We start from the raw sequence: 12443 nt of genomic DNA, 5'->3' as shown, positions 1-12443 counted from the left end.
AACAGAATAGGTACTAGCGTTAAGCCTTACGGGATTCTAGTGTAGACTACTTAAAATAGGCTTCTATACTAGCCGACTAGGATCGACGTACTACGGTTTTAGAGGTAGGACCGTACGAAGTTAATAAGCTACTTAGGGAGTCCCTTCGACCTTAGGATATAGAGTAGCCGCGGGTATAACACGTAGTCGAAGGCTCCCGATATGTCTAGGCTAAGTAAGGAAGCTACCTTGTCCCTATTCTTATACTAGATGGCCTTTACCTAAGAGGTGATAAGTTCTATCGCGGATAGCGTCGATCGCTATAGGCGCGTACCTATCTAGGTGTCCGGGAGTAGGGAGTGTTCCTCTACCGCCTCGGAGAGTCTCGTTATAACTAGCTTCTTAAGCGCCTTCCTAAGAGTGTTAAGGAGCGCAATTAGGCGGTACGACTTTACCTACGTATAGTCTTCCTTCTACGGCTTACGTAGGACCACTGTCGTCGATTGTTTAAAAGCTATCGGGTAGTACCCGGTCTATAGGTAGGCGTTAAAGATCGCTATAACTACTAGGGCTAGTTGATCTCTACACTTCTTTAGTAGCTCGTTTAGGATCCTATCCGGCCCCGGGGCTTTCTTCGCCGGCAACTTCCTTAGTATAGCGGTAACTTCTCCCTCGGACACCTCCTATTAGACCGCGATACTAGGGGCTAGGGGAGTAGAGCTGTTTATGTCGCTTAGATTAGCCTCGACTAGGGGCGGGAAGAACTTGCTAGCTAGTAGACGCGCCTTAGCCTCGGGGTCGCTAACCGGGCTACTAGGCGATTGTAGCGCTAGGATAGAGAAGGAGGGGCCCTATATAGGGTCCTGTCGGGCCCATTTCGCTAGCTTCTACATCCTCTCTAGCTTGCCGGCGATTTCTTCTACTATAGCCCTCTAGCCGACTACTTTCTCCCTTCGTATTATAGCTTTCTTCTGTTAGTATACCTCCCTATATACGTTCTAGGCCTCCTCGCTATAGCTGCTCGTCTATACCCGGCGGGCTCTCCTTACTTCTCTTACTACCGTAGTACACTCCGGCGTCTAGTATAGTTTAGACTATATCGTTAGTTAGGTAAGCGGAACGTGAAGTAAGGTCGCTTTTCTTATTTCGTCTATTAACCCCTAGACTACTTCGTCTATCTCGTCTTTACTATTATATTGCTACTACGCGATCTAGACTAGCCTCTTAGAGTTATCGAGGTACGCCTAGATGTTAGCCTAGTAGGCCTTTCCCTAGTTTAGCTTAGGGGTTCCCGCTAGTATACGTTATATCTATGTCGTAATAGAGGTCCTAACTAGTATATAGTCTAACGACGCCTCGAGTTCATGTTCGATCCCACAGTAGGTTACCGTGTGGTAGTGGCTATCTAAGATCTAGGAGAGGTCGATCGTGCCTTAGAGTCCCCCTCTCTTCTAGGTGCCTAGGTCCTTCGGGGTATTAAGGGTAATTACGTTACTCGCTATCAAGTCGAGTACTTCGTCGGCTATAGGGTACGGCTATATAAGGCTTTCCTAGGAAGGGTAGTATATGTTAAAGTCTCCTACTACGATGTGGCACCCTTGTCTCTTAAGCGTACTGTCTAGGTGTCTATAGACCCCTAGGTCGCGGCTAGACCTCGAGGCTAGCGGTTGTATATATAGGTTGTGTATCTAGGTGCTACCTACGTAGAGGGAGGTAATATTGCCCCCGCCTTCTTCGTCTGCGTAGTATACTACCTCCTAGTCGGATTCTAGTATGTCCTTGCTAATATAGAAGTACGTACGGGGTCTGCCGTCGCCTCGTAGGCATGTCGTATAGCCTAGTAACTTATAGGTCGTTAGTCTCTTATAGTACGGGTTAATCTATAGCTCCTAGATTATAAGGACGTAGTAGACGCGAGGGTCCGCCTCGTATAGGAAATGGTTCTAGACTATATCCTTACTATAGTTAACGTTATACTAGATAATGCTAAGCGTATCGAGGCTAGTTATCGGTATCGACAATCATTTCCTCTATATCGTCCTATGTCCTACTACCCTATACGTCCTAGTCTACGCCTATCGGCTATGTACTAAAGGGGAGCCGGGCCTAGTTAGATTCCCTCGCCGTAGCTAGTAGAGCACGTGGCCTCCCGTACGCCCTAGGTTACGTATCCTTTATATCGTTCTCGGCCCTAGGGCGCTTATACCCGACCGCCGCTAGTTAGTTCCGGTATAGGCTAGCCTTACGGTCGCCGTAGAATCTTAGGGCGACGGTTCTGTTTGTGATTGCCTTGTTTTTCGCTAGTTTCCGCTATAGGCATTCCGTACTATACGATAGGTAGTACCCCGGACAGTTCGCGTACCGTCTCGTAGTCGATGTATAGTCCCTAGATATATAGTCTCCTATATAGTTCGAGTAGGCCTGCTTATTTGTATACGTATAGGTTTGGTGTCTATACTATTAGTATTTGAAGCATTAGAGCATACGAAAGGATAAGGAGTGCTTTTCTACTATCTTAAGGCTATATTGCTAGACTAGGCCTTGTTCTATCGCTAGATCCGCCGCTTTCGCGTCTTATAGCTATACTATTAGCGCCGAGGCCTTCTTGCCTTCTAGCTATTTCCTATAGAGCCAAGTCGCCTTCTAGATTAGAGAGTTAAGAGTGACCGGGTTGTCCTCTTAGAGAGCGCGTAGGTGACCCTAGTTAGTTAGGTCAAACTCCTTAGGTATATCGTGGACTAGGATCGTAAATTGTTTCGTTAAGACCTTCGCTAATGCCGTAACCTTAGATGCCTACTATAGCTATGCCTCTAGGTGCCTCCTAGTAGTAGCAGAGCTAGTATAGATCTATAGAGTACCGTTAGACTATTAGTTCACTACGACCACCCCTAGTTAGTTGATTCGTTAGGCGAGCTCCTTATTCGATAGCTTCGTAACTTCGGCCTAGTCTTCCTTTGCTATAATACGGATCGTAACTATATCGTACGTTAGGCGGGGGCCTAGTATCGATGCCGCGACCGATGCCTAGCTATAGGGGTGTTGATTCCGGGTGGCCTTACTAATCGCCTAGGACGTCGTCCTTATTTCTTATTACCCTCGGTAATACGATAGTATAAGCGCCGTGCGTAGCTAAGTGATCATTACCTATAGAGACCGGTAAGGGAGCTGATCGTTAGTTTCTATACTTTTTACGTCCTCTATAAGTTGCTACTAGTTGTCTTAGGGGGGCTTCGCCTATAGGGCCGTAGGCGCCGTTAGTACCGTAGCCTAGGCTACTATTACCTAGGAGTTACCTAATGTAGCTAGGCACCTCCGCGGCGTTTAGAGCTAAAGAAACAGAGTAAAGAGAGCTTTAAGCTATCTAGATTGAATAAGGTAGAACTCCCTTAGTCCTAGGGGCAGTGGCCTGCTTTGTATATCGTTAGAATAGCCTTAATAAGAGCTTTCGAATATGTCTTGTTTTGGCGTAGAGATCGATAAGCCGACCCGGGTATATAAGAACACTATTATCCGTATATATACTAAAGGCTTTCGGTATAAGAGCGAAGCTAGTACTAGGAGGTAGCGCGGCGATATTAGTAGATACTAATACTTAAGAAAACATAGATAGATAGGAGGAGCCCCGGGGTAACTATACCTAGCGGTAACTTAACGCCTCTACTATATTAGCTAACGACTATTAACGTTTTATAAACGGTAAGGATAAAGACTAGGATCCTATCCCTTTATTACTAGTAGAGTTTAGGGAAATAGCTAGGCTATTTAGCCGTAAGGAAGTAGATAAGGTCCTACCGCGACGGCCTAGTATAGACTATAAGATTAAGCTAAAGAATAGTTAGATACCGCTATTTCGAAGACTATACTCCTTCTCTATATAAGAGAACGAGGTGATCAAGAAGTAGATCGACGACTAACTTAAGAAGGGTTTTATTTAGAGAAGCGTATTACTAGTAGTAGCACCTATTCTAATAGTTAAAAAGCCGGGTAGAGGGCTACGAGTATACGTAGACTATAGAGCTCTAAACGCGCTTACGACGAAGAGTCGCTACTAGATTCCACTATTTTAAGAGACCTTAGATTATATTACTAGCGCGTAATAGTTTACTAAACTAGATGTTATCGTTACGTTTAATCGTATCCGTATTATAGTAGGAGACGAGTAGAAAACGGCCTTTACTACTAGATATAGGTAGTTTGAGTACGTAGTTATACCTTTTAGACTATATAATGTACTAGGAACGTTTTAGTCATTTATAAACGATATACTAAGGGAGTTTCTAGATGACTTCGTATTATATTACCTTAATAACGTACTTGTCTTTAGTAAGATAAGAGAAGAGTATATCTAATATATCCTAAAGGTTCTATAAAAGCTAGATACCGCTAGGCTCTAGTTAGATATTAACAAATACGAGTTCTTTAGATACGAGACTACTTATCTAGGTATTATTATTATAAATAAGGGCATTAAGATAGACCTAGCTAAGATTAAATACGTTAAGAATTAGCCTATACCCGCGAATGTCACCGACATCTTATCGTTTATAGGGTTTACTAACTTCTACCGTAGGTTTATTAAAGATTTTAGCAAGATCTACTTACCTATAACAAAGCTTACGAGGAAGAATATCCTATAGAACTAGTCTCTAGTATATTAATAGGCGTTCGAGGCATTAAAGTAAGTATTTATTAATACGCCTACCTTTAAACACTTCTACCTAGGGCGAGAGACTATTCTAGAAATAGATGCCTTAGATTACGTAATAGTAGTAGTACTCTTATAACGTAACGAGCGAGGAGTATTATATCCTATCGCTTATATATCTAAGAAGATAGATCCCTAGTAATATAACTACAATATCTACGATAAGGAGCTCGTAGCTATTATATAAGCTTTCGAGAAATAGCGACCGGAGCTAACTATTAACGGATACGGTACCGACGATTATAAGAATCTACTAGACCCGGAATCTAAGGACAAGCCGACGCTTATATACTCCGATTATAAGAACCTCGAATAGTTTATAAGTACGAAGTAATTAAACTGTAGATAAGCTCGCTAGGCCGAGTTTCTCTCGTAGTTCTTCTTCGAGATCGTCTATAGGCTAGGAGTTTAAGGTACTAAGCTAGATAGCTTAACCCGACGTTTATAGGACTTACCGAAGCCTAGAGACCTAGATAACCTACGAAACTAATAGTAGTATTAGGTATTACTAGGCCTAGATCGTACCCTAAACCTATTATCTACTAGAGTATTATCAGTATATAATAATAACGTTATAACTCCGCTTACGACCGCTATTTAAGGACTCTATACGTAACTAGAGGCTAAGGAAGCCGTTTAATAGCTAGAACGAGATGATGTATATACCTTACTAAGGAAGTACCGTATTAATAACCGTTATATAGTCCTAGTCGGAGGTATAATATATATTAAGAATATATATAGTAGTTAAAGCCTATTCGTTCCTCCGGAGTTAGAAGATAATCTAGATAAAAGTGAAATCCCGGTACGTACTCGTATTATATAGGCTTTCTACGACTATATAGTAGCTAGTTACTTAGGGGACGAGAAGACGTATAATGTTGAGAACATATAGGCCGTAGGACAAGTATATAGGTATAGGTGTGTCATGTGACTAGATCACGTGACTAGGGTTTACTAGCCTATAGGCTAGTAAATATCCGGATACCTAGTATCTACCTATACTACTAATACCGGCGATACTATATATAGATACACGCTATCCTATTAGGTCCTTCTTCGTCTTTTATATAATCCGCCGTCTTCTACTACTACGTAACTCGTACCTATTTAATAGGTTATAATCCCGGGTTAGTAACTCGGTATTCTACCCTCGATAAAGTCGTATTAGAGTTATTCCTCTTTAGAACAAAAGGAAGGCAGACTAGAGGCCGCACCCGCATTATATAGGAAGCTATAGCCGTGCTATAGGTATATATAAGACGTAAAAGAGCCTAGTAAGGCACTATTAGACTCCGAGTTAGGGAGCCTATACTAATACCTTAGACAAGTAGGCGAGCTTACTAAGAAGAGTCGCTCTCCGGACATCGCGTTCGTATCGACTAACTGTTTATTCTAAGAGAGCCGTAGTGTCTTAGAAACCCCCTCTACTAAGAGAGTTACGCTATAGTGTCTTAGTACTAATACGATCCTTACCGACCGACTTTCCTCCTCTTCCCGGCGGATAGCTATCCTCTCCGCTATTAACCTCGCGTTCGGTTTATTCTATTTCGATCCGATCGCGTACGACCGAATATATCCTTTTACCTAAGGGTAGCTAACCTGTCCCTTAACTTATAAAAATAGAGAACGAGACTAGGTTTATAAGAAAGAGAGTAGTACCTCTTCTAATAAGAGAGAACTACGAAACATCGTTCAAGCTAATAAGAATATACCTAGTATTAAAGTAGGTTGACTAGGTCCTTAAAGACATTATTACGGACATCCCCGCTATAACCCTATCTATAGCGATACCCTCTATATTATCGGAGTTATCCCTTCCTTTAGATTAAGCGATAAGGAAGGCATCGTATAGACGGTATAATATAACGGCCCTATATAAGATGTATTACCTAGTATAGAAGGTCATCGCTAGTATAGTCGTAAGGGCCCGCAAATTAGTACTAGCGTATAGGGGCATTCGACCCGGAAACGAGCCGAACTACCGGGTAAGGGACGAATAGCTAGTAATATAATAGGAAGGTAAGAAATTGTTTGTAGAGCAACTATAGAAAGAGAGGTAGAACAACTAGGTTATAGGGTATAGTAGACGCCCTTAGCTAGCGGGACAACCTAAGGAATAGTCAGCTATAAAATCCGCGGTTAAGCACCCCCGAAGCTTATCTACTACCGCCTTACGAGGGTATAGAGTAGTATAGCAACCTAACTACGAAGCGAACATATCGGCCTCTAGGGGTACCTATTATAGAGGAAGGTTCTAGGATATACGAATACTAGCTACCCCTACGGCTATCGCTCCTAGAACGTACGGCACGTACTCCTCGTCTATCCGAGGTAGTCGCTAGGAAGGGGGGAGTGGATAGCAAAGGCGAGGAACTAGACGATTAGGGCACTTCTTAACAACGCTAAGGACCTACGGCGTATTACGAACTAGATACTAGAGAAGGGCTGGCTAGAACAGTACCGCCTAGTAGGAGTAGTATAGGAAGAGAGGACACGACATAGCGCGACGAGACCGGCTAGGAGCGGGGGCTAACGGGGTAGTGACATAGACTACGTACGTTTAGAGGGAAAGCTAAACTAGATAAGGAGTAGTCGGGGGCGGGAAGGGTTTTCACCTTTTCGGGTTTCCCTTTGTACATAACAATAGATATATACCTATATAGGCCGGATAGGGTCCTAGAACAGGGGAATAATAAATCTATCTATCTATATAAGATGTATATCTGTCTGTCGATAGATAACTAAGAGATAATATACGAGATCCGGTATACGAAGGAGTTATAGGAATAGGCTAAAGCTAAATATAAGAGAAGACTTCTCGCTACTAGAAAAAGTTTGCTTTAGCAATACACCAATTTCGTAATAACAGAGGACTAGTTAATAGATAACGCCTAGTAGGAGCTTAGCTTAATTATAAGGAGGGCTGTTTTAATCTCGCCTTAGTTCTAAGACATCAAGACTAAGGATAGAAAGATCTAGTAACTCTTAGTAGCTCTACTAGACTCATGTAGCTCAATTCGCGATATAATTAATGCCTAGGTAAATCTCTTACTACAAGACATTCTTATAATCCTTAGGGAGAAGCAAGAATTAATGATTTATTAAGGGATAGCTATGTTCGCTAAGAAGGGTTTCTAGGGCAAGCTTACGTGCTATCTCTATAATAGTGACCATTTTATAAGCAAGTGCCTATACCTTTCTATAGCTTAGTAGGCTGTTAGGAACAAGGACAAACTAGCTAGGGTTACCTACCCTACTAAGAGACAACCGTTACTACCTCGTAGGAGGTTATTATTACTAAACCTTCGTAATGTCCTTAAGGTAATAACGGACCTTATAAAGTAGATAAAGGAGAGCCGCAAGCCAAAGGCCTCCTCTAGTAAGCCTATAAGGGCCTATACGACCTAGGAAGATACATTAGACTCTAAGATACTATTAGAAGATAATAATGTTAATGAGGTTGCCTATTCTACTATAGAAGCTAAAGGTAAGTACTCCTCGTCCGAGTGGTTGCTTAACTCTTATACATCATTATATATAACTAACTAAGATTCACTATTTAGGACACTAAAGCCTCTTTAAAAGAGGAAGTAGATCAAGGTTAGGGGTGGCTATCTATAAGCTACATATATAGGAAGTGTAGTAATAGGTAGTCCTTCTAGAAAGCAAATTGTCTTAGAAAATGTCCTATTTGTTCCTAGCCTTAGAGTTAGTCTTGTTTCGTAGAATCAGTTTAGCTAATAGTTTGCTATCTAACTACCTAGTTTCACCCTAAAATCCTTGTCTAGTAAACCCGTTATCTAGACCAAACTTCAAGGAGGAGTACCGTTTATCTACTCGATCTCGGAAATTCTTAAGCTATAGTATAATAGTATACTCTCTTAAGAACGTGACGGTACTGCTATAGCTAACACTAAGTCCGAAGATCAGTAGGAGCTATAGTATAGAAGATATGTACACCTTAGTAAGGGACTACTAAGAAACCTATATAGAGTTACTAATAAGAAGGATCCTATTCCTGTTCCTTCTAAACACTAGAATTGTAAGGTCTGCTCCCTTATAAACATAAGGAAGTTCAAAGGACCTACTATAGAGAGGAAAGGGGAGAGGCTGGCCCTTATCTCTATTGACATCTATAGGCCTTTTTAGGGCGTAGTCTCTAGGCTAGGATATAAATATTAGCTTAAGATTATAGACAACTTCTCTAGGAAGAAGTAGGTGATCCCTTTAAAGGCTAGGAGCGACGCTCCTATAGCCCTACGGGATTAGAAGGTCTAGGCAGAACGGTAGTCAAGGTGCTTTCTGTCTACGATCCGTAGTAATAGTATAAAGGAAATTCTCGCCTTACTAAAAGAGTAGGAGAAGGAGTTTGGCACTTAGATAGACACAACTAATGCCTATAACTCTCTTCAAAATAGACCTATAGAAAGGTCAATTCAAGCCTCTAAGAATATAGTCCGGGCTATACTTAAAGACTCTAGTATACTAGTTAAGTTCTAGCTAGAAGCTTTATAAGTATAGACTATAATTAGAAATAGACTACCTAATAGTCCGATTATTAATAGTATTGCTCTTTTACTAGAAGAAGCCTTTACTAGCTAAGTACCGTTAGTCGACCATTTCCGCGTCTAGGGATATAAAGCTATAGTCTATATAGACCTAAGAGCCTAACCTTAAGGCTTGAGGAGAGACAAGTTGATAAACCGAGGAAAAGAAGCCGTGTTTATAGGCTACTTAGAAAATACTATAAAACAATAGCTGTTCTAGGATCCCGACATAAAAGCTATAAAAGCGTATAGTCACGTCGACTAGTTTAAGAATAAGAAGGGGGGAGATATAGATCTTGGTATTACCTTTACTAACTAGCCGAGTCGAGCGCTATAGCGTAATCCTGTTAGGAGGAAGCCCTTTAGGGCGAAATTTTCCGATAGGGGATTATTAGAGACACCGTTACGAAGGCTAGGAGAAAATATTAAGGCGGTTTTAACACTATCGAAGGTCGATAACGGTGGATCTATACAGAACCTACCTAAGTTATTAACACTATAGTAACCGCTGTTTATACAACTTCCCCCTCCCCTAAAGGACATTAGGGAATACTAGAAGTTTAGAGATTAGGGTACTCTAATAAAAGAAAAAGAAGATATCGTTCAGTTCGACCCATCCGAACACCTAGCGCCACCTTAGGTTATAGGCAATAAGAGGTTAAGGGGGGACGGAGATAATGACTCTAAAGAGTATAAGGCCAAATACTATAAGGCTCTTATTACCTAGATGTTCTATCTAGACTCTATAATAAGCTAGGTAGAGGAGATTCTAAACGACGTAGAAGAACATATATTTGCTACTATTAGGTAGGCTATAGCCTATTAGTAGGAAGTGCTAATCCTAAAGTCCTATAAGGTAGCCGTAGGAGACCCCGAATAGGGATATATATAGAAAGAGGTAATCGAGAACGAACTTATTGCCTTAGTAAGTAATAATACCTAGGAAGCAGTTGTACCGCTAAAGGGTACGAATCTAATTACTTCTAGGTGGGTCTTTAATGTGAAAAGAATGATTAGTAGAGCTATTAAGAAGTTTAAGGCAAGACTAGTTATAAGAGGGTTTTTATAGAAATATAGGGTTGACTTCGAAGAGACCTTTACACCTACTATTAGATATAATAGATAGATTTGTCATTCCCCTGTTCTAGGACCCTATCCGGCCTATATAGGTATATATCTATTGTTATGTACAAAGGGAACCCCGAAAAGGTGAAAACCCTTCCCGCCCCCGACTACTCCTTATCTAGTTTAGCTTTCCCTCTAAACGTACGTAGTCTATGTCACTACCCCGTTAGCCCCCGCTCCTAGCCGGTCTCGTCGCGCTACGTCGTGTCCTCTCTTTCTATACTGCTCCTACTAGGCGGTACTGTTCTAGCTAGCCCTTCTCTAGTATCTAGTTCGTAATACGCCGTAGGTCCTTAGCGTTATTAAGAAGTGCCCTAATCGTCCGGTTCCTCGCCTTTACTATCTACTCCCCCCTTCCTAGCGACTACCTCGGATAGACGAGGAGTGCGTACCGTACGTTCTAGGAGCGATAGCCGTAGGGGTAGCTAGTATTCGTGTATCCTAGAACCTTCCTCTATAATAGGTACCCCTAGAGGCCGATGTGTTCGCTTCGTAGTTAGGTTACTATACTACTCTATACCCTCGTAAGGCGGTAGTAGATAAGCTTCGGGGGGTGCTTGACCGCGGATTTTGTAGCTAACTATTCCTTAGGTTGTCCCGCTAGCTAAGGGCGTCTACTATACCCTACAACCTAGTTGTTCTACCTCTCTTTCTATAGTTGCTCTATAAACGATTTCTTACCTTCCTATTATATTACTAGCTATTCGTCCCTTACCTAGTAGTTCGGCTCGTTTCCGGGTCGAATACCCCTATACGCTAGTACTAATTCGCGGGCCCTTACGACTACACTAGCGATGACCTTCTATACTAGGTACTATGCCGACTTGCCTAAGTAGGAGGTCCGTAGTCCCTAGATATATAGGTCGATCGGCGGTATAGCGGTCTCGTACTTAAGTATCCTCGTTAGTATCGACTTATATACCCCGGTGACCTTCCTTAGGCATTAGTTTTAGATCTTCGCTAGCGGCGCGACGAGTCCCTTCGATAGGTAGGCCCTCTCGCCTAAGGACTACACTTAGCTACTATAGGTAAGGACTGGCCGTATAATAGCCGTATATAGAAGTCGTAACTACCGGAAGTCCGCCCCCTATATAGACGTAGTGAGCCTCTAGTATAATGCTATATTCTGTTTAGCTTTCCGTAATATTGCCTATACGTACTTCCTCTACCGTAGCGCCGGGTCTACCTATAGTCCGAGGATCCTAAGCTGATTTGCCGGGTTAGTCGTGTGCCCCTATATCTAGATAGAAGCTTACATATTATAGAACCGTAGCCGGCGCGTAAAGTGTATTAGATTGTACTTTTCTAGGGCAAACCGAGCCCCGTGCCTCCTAGCCTAGTCCTCGTAGATCTTATACTTCTCTTCTAGTAGCCTATAGTTCTCCTTAGTCGAGGAAGACTACGCTAGGATATTCGTGTCGTCTACGAAGCCGCTCGTAGCGGTGTTCTAGGATTCTAGGGCTAGGAGTAGCGTCGCTATAAAGAAGAGGAACAGAATAGGTACTAGCGTTAAGCCTTACGGGATTCTAGTGTAGACTACTTAAAATAGGCTTCTATACTAGCCGACTAGGATCGACGTACTACGGTTTTAGAGGTAGGACCGTACGAAGTTAATAAGCTACTTAGGGAGTCCCTTCGACCTTAGGATATAGAGTAGCCGCGGGTATAACACGTAGTCGAAGGCTCCCGATATGTCTAGGCTAAGTAAGGAAGCTACCTTGTCCCTATTCTTATACTAGATGGCCTTTACCTAAGAGGTGATAAGTTCTATCGCGGATAGCGTCGATCGCTATAGGCGCGTACCTATCTAGGTGTCCGGGAGTAGGGAGTGTTCCTCTACCGCCTCGGAGAGTCTCGTTATAACTAGCTTCTTAAGCGCCTTCCTAAGAGTGTTAAGGAGCGCAATTAGGCGGTACGACTTTACCTACGTATAGTCTTCCTTCTACGGCTTACGTAGGACCACTGTCGTCGATTGTTTAAAAGCTATCGGGTAGTACCCGGTCTATAGGTAGGCGTTAAAGATCGCTATAACTACTAGGGCTAGTTGATCTCTACACTTCTTTAGTAGCTCGTTTAGGATCCTA

The sequence above is a fragment of the Fulvia fulva genome, chromosome 5 (assembly GCF_020509005.1).
Source record: "Fulvia fulva chromosome 5, complete sequence".
Lineage (NCBI taxonomy): Eukaryota > Fungi > Ascomycota > Dothideomycetes > Mycosphaerellales > Mycosphaerellaceae > Fulvia > Fulvia fulva.
This window is presented reverse-complemented; position numbering follows the sequence as displayed.